Source organism: Penaeus vannamei, chromosome 2 (assembly GCF_042767895.1).
Source record: "Penaeus vannamei isolate JL-2024 chromosome 2, ASM4276789v1, whole genome shotgun sequence".
Classification (NCBI taxonomy): domain Eukaryota; kingdom Metazoa; phylum Arthropoda; class Malacostraca; order Decapoda; family Penaeidae; genus Penaeus; species Penaeus vannamei.
The window spans coordinates 39,429,668-39,442,167 of NC_091550.1; positions in this window are offsets into that span (position 1 = coordinate 39,429,668).

Consider the following 12,500-nt stretch of genomic DNA (forward strand, 5'->3'; position numbering starts at 1 on the left):
CGTTCCCGTTTTCTATGCTGCATCCCTCATCAGGCATTCACCGTTTTCTTTAATACATAGTCCAACAATTACAATTATTACAAGTCCCCTCAAAGACTACCATTTTCCTTTCAATTATACCACTATATATATATATATATATATATATATATATATATATATATATATATATATATATATATATATATATTTCACCCTAAAATAATCTCACATTTGTAAATGTAATATATATATATATATATATATATATATATATATATATATATATATATATATATATATATATATATACATTTCTACATGCACATTTTTTCTTTAATGGTGATAATGATAATAATAATAGTAATAATAATTTGAGATTATATGTTGCCATTGATGTCTGGCTATTGTGATTGTGCCAAAGGTTCCATTTATACCATTTCCTCCTTTTTTCTTTTTTATGGAAAACACATGTTTTTTGTGGAAATAGAAGAGATTGATAATTTTGGTCAATTATTCAAGCAGTGTCCTTGGTGTACAAACCTTTGGGTTTCAAGGCAAACTTTACTCTATTCCCTCGGCATTGGTTTTAATTATTCCAAAACAAGTCGGTTCTCTAATTCCCAAACCATTAGTCGTTTGAAGTTTTCCCTTGACACAGTTCTTCATATCATGCTACGATTCCCAATAAACCAAAGGACGTCACGTGATTATGTTTTAGATCGAGTTATGGGCGTGGGAAAAACGCGAAAATAGCCATTTATATATATATATATATATATATATATATATATATATATATATATATATATATATATATATATATATATATATATATATTTCTTATAACTGCGTTTTGCCAAATGGTTGAGTTTTCGGGTTTGGGGCCACCTTTGCGCTTGCCAGCGCAGTGATAAACCTTAGTAGGAGCATGTGAAGCGTGTCATATGGCTACTTTGTTATGTAGTCATCCATTTTCTTTAATGGTAAACTGCTTTAGAAAAAAATACTCCATGAAATTTAGTGATGCCATGTGGCAAAAAATCAATGAAAGAGTTATAACCAGGTGTGATATGCAGCACACGTCATGCGTTGTCCTATATGATTTCGTTTTATTTACCTGTGTCGAACGTGTCACATACCGAAAAGAAACCTCTATCGTTCTATTTACACCTAGCTATTTCAGACCATCCATCGTCCAAGGATCGAATCATAAAATTAGATTACAAAATTACAAAACGCTCACCTGCTAGCTTTACGACACCTGCACCAACTGCTAGCTTACCACTTGGCTTGACTCAGTTCCTACATACTTATATTGCACAATCAATTGTTGTCTATCTCTCATATATTATGTTTACGTGAAAAGAGCTATGTAAAAAGGGAACAAATATATATACTCTATGCTGACGTGGCTTTTGCAAATGTGGTTTCGCAGGAAAGTGTACTAGGCGCAAATGATCTTTGGAGACACTCAAACTATGACTTCAAACTTGAGAATGGCCTAGAAAAGCTGAAATCCTTTTTTCTGCAATAAACCACAGCAAAAGAAAAGAAAAGAAAAAAGACTTTTGTTACACAGTGAAAATAATTCAATATTCCGGAAAATTGCTTCACAAATGCTTTTTACATTTAACTAGAAACCAAGAAAAATGAGGATTCAAAAAGAAGAAAAAAAAAAAAAAAAAAAAAAAAAAAAAAAAAAAAAAAAAAAAAAAAATATATATATATATATATATATATATATATATATATATATATATATATATATATATATATAATCATATAATTGTATATAGAATCATATACAATTTTACAGTCACTTCACGAATAGGTCAAACGCTATCATTTAAACTGTTCTATATTCAGGTAGGAATCTAGGTCATATATATATATATATATATATATATATATATATATATATATATATATTTTTTTTTTTTTTTTTTTTTTTTTTTTTTTTTTTTTTTTCAGCCTATAGAAAGATTATGCCTCATGATTTCGTTATCTCTCACTAAACAGATACAAAGATTCAGCTCGTTACACATGATCTATCTTTGAATGAAAATTACGTCTGAATTTTCGTATCATATTTAGAAAAGTTTTCATTGTAGAGCAGAGTAGTGTGTCCATACGCCTGATTAAATGTCGTACTAAGCCACTTTTAATGGTTTCATAAACATCCGTCAATGCCATACCTTGTGTTACCCTTACACAGTCGAGCCCTGTGGGTACAAATAGAAGGAATGTGGTGGTCCATGACATAAACTACAATTCCTCATTGCATCTTTGTCTAATTTGCTCTCTTCCAGAAATGCAAACTCCAGTTCTTAACTTTGTAATTGTTATTTCTTTCTTGTCTCTGGCGGTAATGAGATGTTCTTTCTGCTCTTGCTTTTCTGTTGTCTTCATCCTCACTGAGATCAGCATCATCAGTTGCCAATATCTGTAACTCTTCTCTTACAAAGTCCTTTAAGGATTTCAGAGTGTGTCTTATTATTGCTCTTGTGTAGATACTCTTTGAAATGGTCATGCAATCTCAGATTCATTCTACGTTTCATATCTCTCACGTTGCGGACGCTATCAACATGATAGAGTAGACTGAAACCTGCATTCGCCACTATAGAAGTAAGCTCAAAAAATAGTGTTTCCTGAGCACCCACATTTTCACTTGCCACATGTTCCCCTTTGATTATTTTTTCCAGTTCCTTTCGCAAGAACTGTACTCTATGTCCATACAGTTCATCAAACAATTCCAAGGCCAATGTGAGCCTCTTTTCTTCAGGCATTGTCATGCAGTCTTGTATCAGCTTTCTAGCATGGCCCCTTGCATTTGTTATATATGATGTTGAGTTTAGTCATGGGATCTTCCTTTGGATTCCTTCCAAAAAGGGTGGGTAAAATATTGCCCACCCCTTTTCCCCCATCAAACTAAGGCATCTTCACATGTGCCCCATGGTCATATTCATGCACTGTCTGATGCATATTCCCTTCTTCAACCCCTAGGACGTCTAGAGGTCCCTTTTTCCCGCAGCGCTACTTTCTTCCTCATATTCGTTAATTCAGATTGTAATTGACAGAGGGCGCCTTGAAGTTTTTCCAGGCGATTGGAGGGGCCACCCTGATCATTATCTTTTTCACTACATCTCACCTTTGGTCCCATTATGCGTTCTGGAGCCGACTGTTGTAACCCATTGACAAGAACTGGTGAGGATGTCTAAGAATACAGATGATCCAGGCTAAGTCCTTTACTTGAATCAGTCGCCCGGGAACGCCCTTGCCTCATCTCCATTTTGGAGAATGTTGTCCAAGAACACCCATGCTTCATCTTCACTTTAGGGGCTGGTATCTGAGCACTCCCATGCCTCCTCTCCCGGAGGCATGTACTTGGCTTGGAGGTCGGTGTCCGAGAACGCCCGCGCCCCTTCTTGTTTTAGAGGCCGGCGTCCGACAACGCCCGCGCCCCTTCTTGCTTTAGAGGCCGGCGTCCGACAACGCCCGCGCCCCTTCTTGCTTTAGAGGCCGGCGTCCGACAACGCCCGCGCCCCTTCTCATTGCTTTAGAGGCCGGCGTCCGACAATGCCCGCGTCCCTTCTCATTGCTTTAGAGACCGGCGTCCGACAACGCCCGCGCCCCTTCTTGCTTTAGAGACCGGCATCTGACAACGCCCGCTCCCCTTCTCATTGCTTTAGAGACCGGCGTCCGACAACGCCCGCGCCCCTTCTCATTGCTTTAGAGGCCGGCGTCCGACAACGCCCGCGCCCCTTCTTGCTTTAGAGAACGGCGTCCGATAACGCCCGCGCCCCTTCTCATTGCTTTAGAGGCCAGCGTCCGACAACACCCGCGCCCCTTCTTGTTTTAGAGGCCGGCGTCCGACAACGCCCGCGCCCCTTCTTGCTTTAGAGGCCGGCGTCCGACAACGCCCGCGCCCCTTCTTGCTTTAAAGGCCGGCGTCCGACAACGCCCGCGCCCCTTCTTGCTTTAGAGGCCGGCGTCCGACAACGCCCGCTCCCCTTCTCATTGCTTTAGAGACCGGCGTCCGACAACGCCCGCGCCCCTTCTCATTGCTTTAGAGGCCGGCGTCTAACAACGCCCGCGCCCCTTCTCATTGCTTTAGAGACCGGCGTCCGACAACGCCCGCGCCCCTTCTTGCTTTAGAGGCCGGCGTCCGACAATGCCCGCGCCCCTTCTTGCTTTAGAGGCCCGCGCCCCTTCTCGCTTTAGAGGCCGGCGTCCGACAATGCCCGCGCCCCTTCTCATTGCTTTAGAGGCCGGCGTCTAACAACGCCCGCGCCCCTTCTCATTGCTTTAGAGACCGGCGTCCGACAACGCCCGCGCCCCTTCTTGCTTTAGAGGCCGGCGTCCGACAATGCCCGCGCCCCTTCTTGCTTTAGAGGCCCGCGCCCCTTCTCGCTTTAGAGGCCGGCGTCCGACAATGCCCGCGCCCCTTCTCATTGCTTTAGAGACCGGCGTCCGACAACGCCCGCGCCCCTTCTTGCTTTAGAGGCCGGCGTCCGACAATGCCCGCGCCCCTTCTTGCTTTAGAGGCCGGCGTCCGACAATGCCCGCGCCCCTTCTCATTGCTTTAGAGACCGGCGTCCGACAACGCCCGCGTCCCTTCTTGCTTTAGAGGCCGGGGTCCGACAGCGACCGCGCCCCTTCTTGCTTTAGAGGCCGGCGTCTGACAACGCCCGCGCCCCTTCTCATTGCTTTAGAGGCCGGCGTCTGACAACGCCCGCGCCCCTTCTCATTGCTTTAGAGACCGGCGTCCGACAACGCCCGCGCCCCTTCTTGCTTTAGAGGCCCGCGCCCCTTCTCGCTTTAGAGGCCGGCGTCCGACAATGCCCGCGCCCCTTCTCATTGCTTTAGAGACCGGCGTCCGACAACGCCCGCGCCCCTTCTTGCTTTAGAGGCCGGCGTCCGACAATGCCCGCGCCCCTTCTTGCTTTAGAGGCCCGCGCCCCTTCTCGCTTTAGAGGCCGGCGTCCGACAATGCCCGCGCCCCTTCTCATTGCTTTAGAGACCGGCGTCCGACAACGCCCGCGCCCCTTCTTGCTTTAGAGGCCGGCGTCCGACAATGCCCGCGCCCCTTCTTGCTTTAGAGGCCGGCGTCCGACAATGCCCGCGCCCCTTCTCATTGCTTTAGAGACCGGCGTCCGACAACGCCCGCGTCCCTTCTTGCTTTAGAGGCCGGCGTCCGACAGCGACCGCGCCCCTTCTTGCTTTAGAGGCCGGCGTCTGACAACGCCCGCGCCCCTTCTCATTGCTTTAGAGGCCGGCGTCTGACAACGCCCGCGCCCCTTCTCATTGCTTTAGAGGCCGGCGTCCGACAACGCCCGCGCCCCTTCTTGCTTTAGAGGCCCGCGCCCCTTCTCGTTTTAGAGGCCGGCGTCCGACAATGCCCGCGCCCCTTCTCATTGCTTTAGAGACCGGCGTCCGACAACGCCCGCGCCCCTTCTTGCTTTAGAGGCCGGCGTCCGACAATGCCCGCGCCCCTTCTTGCTTTAGAGGCCCGCGCCCCTTCTCGCTTTAGAGGCCGGCGTCCGACAACGCCCGCGCCCCTTCTTGCTTTAGAGGCCGGCGTCCGACAACGCCCGCGCCCCTTCTTGCTTTAGAGGCCGGCGTCCGACAATACCCGCGCCCCTTCTTGCTTTAGAGGCCGGCGTCCGACAACGACCGCGCCCCTTCTCGCTTTAGAGGCCGGCGTCCGACAATGCCTGCTCCCTTTCTCATTGCTTTAGAGGCCGGCGTCCGACAATGCCCGCGCCCCTTCTTGCTTTAGCGGCCGGCGCCCGACAACGCCTGTTCCCCTTCTCATTGCTTTAGAGGCCAGCGTCCGACAACGCCCGCGCCCCTTCTTGCTTTAGAGGCCGGCGTCCGACAACGTCAGCGCCCCTTCTTGCTTTAGAGGCCGGCGCCCGACAACGCCCGCGCCCCTTCTCATTGCTTTAGTGGCCGGCGTCCGACAATTCCCGCTCCCCTTCTCATTGCTTTAGAGGCCAGCGCCCGACAACGCCCGCGCCCCTTCTCATTGCTTTTGAGGCCGGCGTCCGACAACGCCCGCTCCCCTTCTCATTGCTTTAGAGACCGGCGTCCGACAATGCCCGCTCCCCTTCTCATTGCTTTAGAGACCGGCGTCCGACAACGCCCGCGCCCCTTTTTGCTTTAGAGGCCGGCGTCCGACAGCGCCCGCTCCCCTTCTTGCTTTAGAGGCCGGCGTCCGACAACGCCCGCGCCCCTTCTTGCTTTAGAGGCCGGCGTCCGACAGCGCCCGCTCCCCTTCTTGCTTTAGAGGCCGGCGTCCGACAATGCCCGCGCCCCTTCTCATTGCTTTAGAGGCCGGCGTCTGACAACGCCCGCGCCCCTTCTCAGTGCTTTAGAGACCGGCGTCCGACAACGCCCGCGCCCCTTCTTGCTTTAGAGGCCGGCATCTGACAACGCCCGCGCCCCTTCTCAGTGCTTTAGAGGCCGGCGTCTGACAACGCCCGCGCCCCTTCTCATTGCTTTAGAGGCCAGCGTCCGACAACGCCCGCGCCCCTACTCACTGCTTTAGAGGCCGGCGTCTGACAACGCCCGCGCCCCTTCCCATTGCTTTAGAGGCCGGCGTCTGACAACGCCCGCGCCCCTTCTCATTGCTTTAGAGACCGGCGTCCGACAATGCCCGCGCCCCTTCTCATTGCTTTAGAGGCCAGCGTCTGACAACGCCCGCTCCCCTTCTCATTGCTTTAGAGGCCAGCGTCCGACAATGCCCGCGCCCCTTCTCATTGCTTTAGAGGCCAGCGTCCGACAACGCCCGCGCCCCTTCTTGCTTTAGAGGCCGGCGTCCGACAACGCCCGCGCCCCTTCTCATTGCTTTAGAGGCCGGCGTCTGACAACGCCCGCGCCCCTTCTCATTGCTTTGGAGTCCAGCGTCCGACAACGCCCGCGCCCCTTCTTGCTTTAGAGGCCGGCGTCCGACAACGCCCGCGCCCCTTCTCATTGCTTTAGAGGCCGGCGTCTGACAACGCCCGCGCCCCTTCTCATTGCTTTAGAGGCCGGCGTCCGACAACGCCCGCTCCCCTTCTCATTGCTTTAGAGGCCGGCGTCTGACAACGCCCACTCCCCTTATCATTGCTTTAGAGGCCAGCGTCCGACAACGCCCGCGCCCCTTCTCATTGCTTTAGAGGCCGGCGTTCGACAACGCCCACGTCCATTCTCATTGCTTTAGAGGCCGGCGTCCGACAACGCCCGCGCCCCTTCTTGCTTTAGAGACCGGCGTCCGACAACGCCCGCGCCCCTTCTCATTGCTTTAGAGGCCGGCGTCTGACAACGCCCGCGCCCCTTCTCATTGCTTTAGAAGCCGGCGTCTAACAACTCCCGCGCCCCTTCTCATTGCTTTAGAGGCCGGCGTCTAACAACGCCCGCGCCCCTTCTCATTGCTTTAGAGGCCGGCGTCCGACAACGCCCGCGCCCCTTCCCATTGCTTTAGAGGCCGGCGTCTAACAACGCCCGCGCCCCTTCTCATTGCTTTAGAGGCCGGCGTCTGACAACGCCCGCGCCCCTTCTCATTGCTTTAGAGGCCGGCGTCTGACAACGCCCGCGCCCCTTCTCATTGCTTTAGAGGCCAGCGTCCGACAACGCCTGCGCCCCTTCATGCTTTAGAGGCCAGCGTCCGACAACGCCCGCGCCCCTTCTTGCTTTAGAGGCTGGCGTCTGACAACGCCCGCGCCCCTTCCCATTGCTTTAGAGGCCGGCGTCTAACAACGCCCGCGCCCCTTCTCATTGCTTTAGAGGCCGGCGTCCGACAACGCCCGCGTCCCTTCTCATTGCTTTAGAGGCCGGCGTCTGACAACGCCCGCTCCCCGTCTCATTACTTTAGAGGCCGGCGTCTGACAACGCCCGCGCCCCTTCTCATTGCTTTAGAGGCCGGCGTCTGACAACGCCTGCGCCCCTTCTTGCTTTAGAGGCTGGCGTCTTACAACGCCCGCGCCCCTTCCCATTGCTTTAGAGGCTGGCGTCCGACAACGCCCGCGTCCCTTCTTGTTTTAGAGGCTGGCGTCCGACAACACCCGCGCCCCTTCTTGCGTTAGTGGCCGGCGTCCGACAACGCCCGCGCCCCTTCTTGCTTTAGAGGCCGGCGTCTGACAACGCCCGCGTCCCTTCTTGCTTTAGAGGCTGGCGTCCGACAACACCCGCCCCTCTTCTTGCGTTAGTGGCCGGCGTCCGACAACGCCCGCGCCCCTTCTTGCTTTAGAGGCCGGCGTCCTACAACGCCCTCGCCCCTTCTCATTGCTTTAGAGGCCAGCGTCCGACAACGCCCGCGCCCCTTCTTGTTTTAGAGGCCGGCGTCTGACAACGCCCGCGTCCCTTCTTGCTTTAGAGGCTGGCGTCCGACAACGCCCGCGCCCCTTCTTGCTTTAGAGGCTGTCGTCCGACAACGCCCGCGCCCCTTCCCATTGCTTTAGAGGCCGGCGTCCGACAACGCTTGCGGTCCTCATTGCTTTAGAGGCCGGCGTCTGACAACGCCCGCTCCCCTTCTCATTGCTTTAGAGGCCGGCATCCGACAACGCTCGCGCCCCTTCTCATTGCTTTACAGGCCGGCATCGACAACGCCCGCGCCCCTTCCCATTGCTTTAGAGGCCAGCCTCCGACAACGCCTGCTCCTTTTCTCCTTGCTTTAGCGGCCGGCGTCCGACAACGCCCGCGCCCCTTCTTGCTTTAGAGGCCGGCGTCTGAAATAAATTCCGTAGTGACATCTCCGTCGGTCGGCTTTTGTATCCGTTTAGCAGACGAATTTCCGAAATCCAGCGAGGCCAGCCATCTTTTCTCGTCCGGTGGTCGTTGATTGCGCTTGATATTATTCTCTCAAGTAAGCATACCGCTTGTTCATTTTGTAATTGGTGGGGGCATTGTATGCATGAATGTTTGTAGAGTATTATTAACACCCTAAAACGTTTCTTATTTGTGTTTTGGACCAGCTCTTCGCAGTTGATAAATCCATCCATCAGTCTCATCATGAGACAGAATCCTGAATTCATTCTGCATCAGGCCTTGATTTAAATCTGAATTTAAGCAGGTTGTTTTGTTGTAGATAAGCTTGATCTGTAGTGTGGAAGTAGTTAAGTGTAAAAACTGGCCTGTGTCATTCCAGTAAGGTACCCATTGTTGTATCTGGTGTTGATTTGTCTTGGGTATCTCAGTTCACCCCAGGTATGGGAATTCGATGGTTTGTTTGGCCCACAGTCCGCAAGATCCTGTGGCAGTGAAACAAGTATTGAATAAAACATTTTGATGGCTACTGTTTATAGTATGTGAATAATTTGGACCAGGCTTCTCACTGTCCAAACAAATCATCCCTGTTTCTGAATTATTATGATGGTAAAGTTTCAGACTAGTTTATTTACACTGCAATACTGATCATTTTGTTGTAGAGTGGATTGTTTATTTATTTATTTATTTTGTGAGTCTTCATTGCCATATTTTGATATTTGTTTTCCTTATATTGTACAGAGGTTAGCTGTTTAAATTTACCAAGCCAGTTAAATGAACAATAATGGCATATATAAAACCAGCTTCAGGGTGAGCAAAGAAAAGACGTGCAAGAATTGCAGTTGAAACTTATTTTTGCAACCTCCAAAATGATCATGCTGATGAGGACTCTCCCTCCTTTGATTATGCCTGTGCACTTCCTATTTTTTCTGGAGTCCAACATAATAATATTAAGTTGAGCTCAGTCACTCATGAGTTGATGAATTGGAGCATCGTTATTTTGACCCTGATGATTCTGATTCTAATGAGTCTGTCATAGTCAAGATCTTGCCAGCTGGGCTGTGGAAAATCAGATTCGTCAAACGCCTTGTCTACACTTCTTTCACTTCTGAGAACACGCATTCCAAGCCTTCCTAAGGACCCACGCACAATATATTCTTTAGAAATCTGCGAGCTTGCTGGTGGCAGTTACTATCATTTTGGTGTAAAATGTAGTGTGGTTGCTAAACTTTCTCCTTTTGGGATTATATTGGCAGTTTAAGGACTGTCTTTGCAAATAAATGTTGATGGCTTACCCCTTTTCTAAAATTGATCAGAGCAATTTTGGCCAGTTTTGTGCTTAATTGAGGAATTACCCAAAGAAAGATCCCTTCACAATTGGCTTAATTTATGGCAGTAAAACCTTTCGAATACCTCGGTATATCTAAGGGACCTGGAGAAATTTTCAAGAAAGTGGTATAATTTTCTTTGGAAAGACTTACCCCATTAAGTTATCCACTGTCATCTGTGACACCTCTGCCAGTGCTTTCACCAAAAAGGTGAAGGCACACTCTGGATATTATGGATGTATTGGTTCACCCAACAAGGTGTATATGAAGAAAGCAGGATGACTTTCCAGAAACTGATGCTGTTCTGAGAAAAGATTATGATTTCCTTGGAGAAAATGTTAGCAAGTTCAGTGATCATTGCATTCGTCCAAGTACATTTGCAGAGGGAGCCATGGTCACCCAATTCCCATTGGATTACATGCATTTAGTTTGCCTTTGTGTCATGCGGAGACTTATCACCTTATGCAGAGAAAAAGTCCTTTGCAAAAAAGAGTTATATCAGCACAAGTGAATTTTATTTCACAGTCGCATGTTATGTTGAGCCCCTTTGTGCCTTCAGAATTTGCACAGAATCACGTACTTTACACAATGTTGATCGCTGAAAAGCTACTGAGTTCTGCCAGTTTTTTTTTTTTTTTTTATATATATATATATATATATATATATATATATACACTGGTCCATTTGTTTTGAAAATAATTTTGCTAAGGGCTCAGTACCGAAATTTCATGTTTTATGTAGCCATCTGACTGTTGCTTACTCCACGTTTCTGTCATTCATACTGTGACTATGCCCACTCCTTTTTCTCTTTGTACAACACTTTAGTAACTTTTATGGAAAGGAAATGCTTGCATACAACGTACATGGACTGGTACATCTTCCAGGGGAAGTGAAGCTACACGGCTGCCTCGATAATATTTCATCTTTTACTTTTGAAAACTTAGGCGCCAGCCAAAATTTTCCTTTACAGCAGATTATAAGATTGTCAGAGAGAATACCAGATTCATTTGTTCTTGAGGTGTCTGATATAATGAAGAGAGGACACTTTGATGGCCCACTTCCAAGGAGTCAGTCTACAGACAGTACAAAGAATTGCATCTTGAGATAGTTTTTATCACCACAAGAGCGTGTGATAATTGTGTGAAAGTAGGTAGAAGCATTGGTGTGGTTCGCAATATCTTGGTTTTGAACGAGAACAAGTTCATCTTATTTGAGGAGTTTTTTTCATTAGCCTTTGGACTCCATTGCCATTGGCATCTTCAGAGTTGCCCAGTTAAAAGGGGAACTTGAATTAGTGAAAATGTTAAATATTGCATTATTTCCTGTAGTCACAACAATAAAGAGAACAGGGATACTCCTATTGCATTAACTCTTTTATACTTTCAGGAATAGCAATGAACCCATTAGACCTGGATTACATTGCAGTCACGTCATGGAAAAATTTGAGTCGAGGGGTGGATAATGTGAACATGCCGTCAATCGGGCAAATTGTCTGCAGCCCCGGTGATGCAAATTTGCCATCAAGGTTGACTTACATAAAATTGAAAATTACGAAAAATGAGATATATAACACAACCAAATGTTCCTTTTTTTCCGGACATTGGCCACTTACGAAAACCCATTGCCCAGGTTTTCGGCGCCGTGATCCAATTGAACTTAATTAATTGAACTTTGATTCCCTCAAGATCTCTTTGCTTGGTGTCTCTTTTGCTTTGTATTCAATTTTAACTTTGAAATGGCCCAAAGGATTTTGAGATGGCCCAAGGATTTGGATGTTATCTAGATATAACAATGTATTTCATCTTGTTTCTGGGAAAACACAGTTGGAGATTATTAATGTGAGCTTTTCCTTTGTGTTTTTTCATTGAATTTATTCAAGTTTACAAACGGGTGATTAGGTGAAATTGGGCATTATAGGCATCCTTTTATTTAGGGAGCTAGTCTGAGCCATCCCAAGCGAGAGTGAAAATGCCAACATATTTATTTTCTTTCCATTAGATTAGTTAATAATGGCGTTTGCAGTAGTTGAATTTCAACGCAAGTATGTAAAGGATGATTGCGAGGGAATACAAACAGAGGTGGAAGTAGTGACATCGAAGCGGATCCATGGAAAACAAACAGAGGTGGAAGTAGTGACGTCGAAGCGGATCCATGGAAAACAAACAGAGGTGGAAGTAGTGACGTCGAAGTGGATCCATGGAAAACAAACAGAGGTGGAAGTAGTGACGTCGAAGCGGATCCATGGAAAACAAGAACCCTGTGCTGGTGGCCTGCTAGCACATTCTATTCGTCTGCAATGGCCACAAAAATGGCTATATATCAAACCAACGTTGATGACGAACAAGAATGGGAAGAATATGAAATCCAGAGTCTGTGCAGGCATGGTGAGTTATTTTGAATTTCAGTTTACCCTGCACTGGCTAACCCTGGTCTGTTGATTTCACC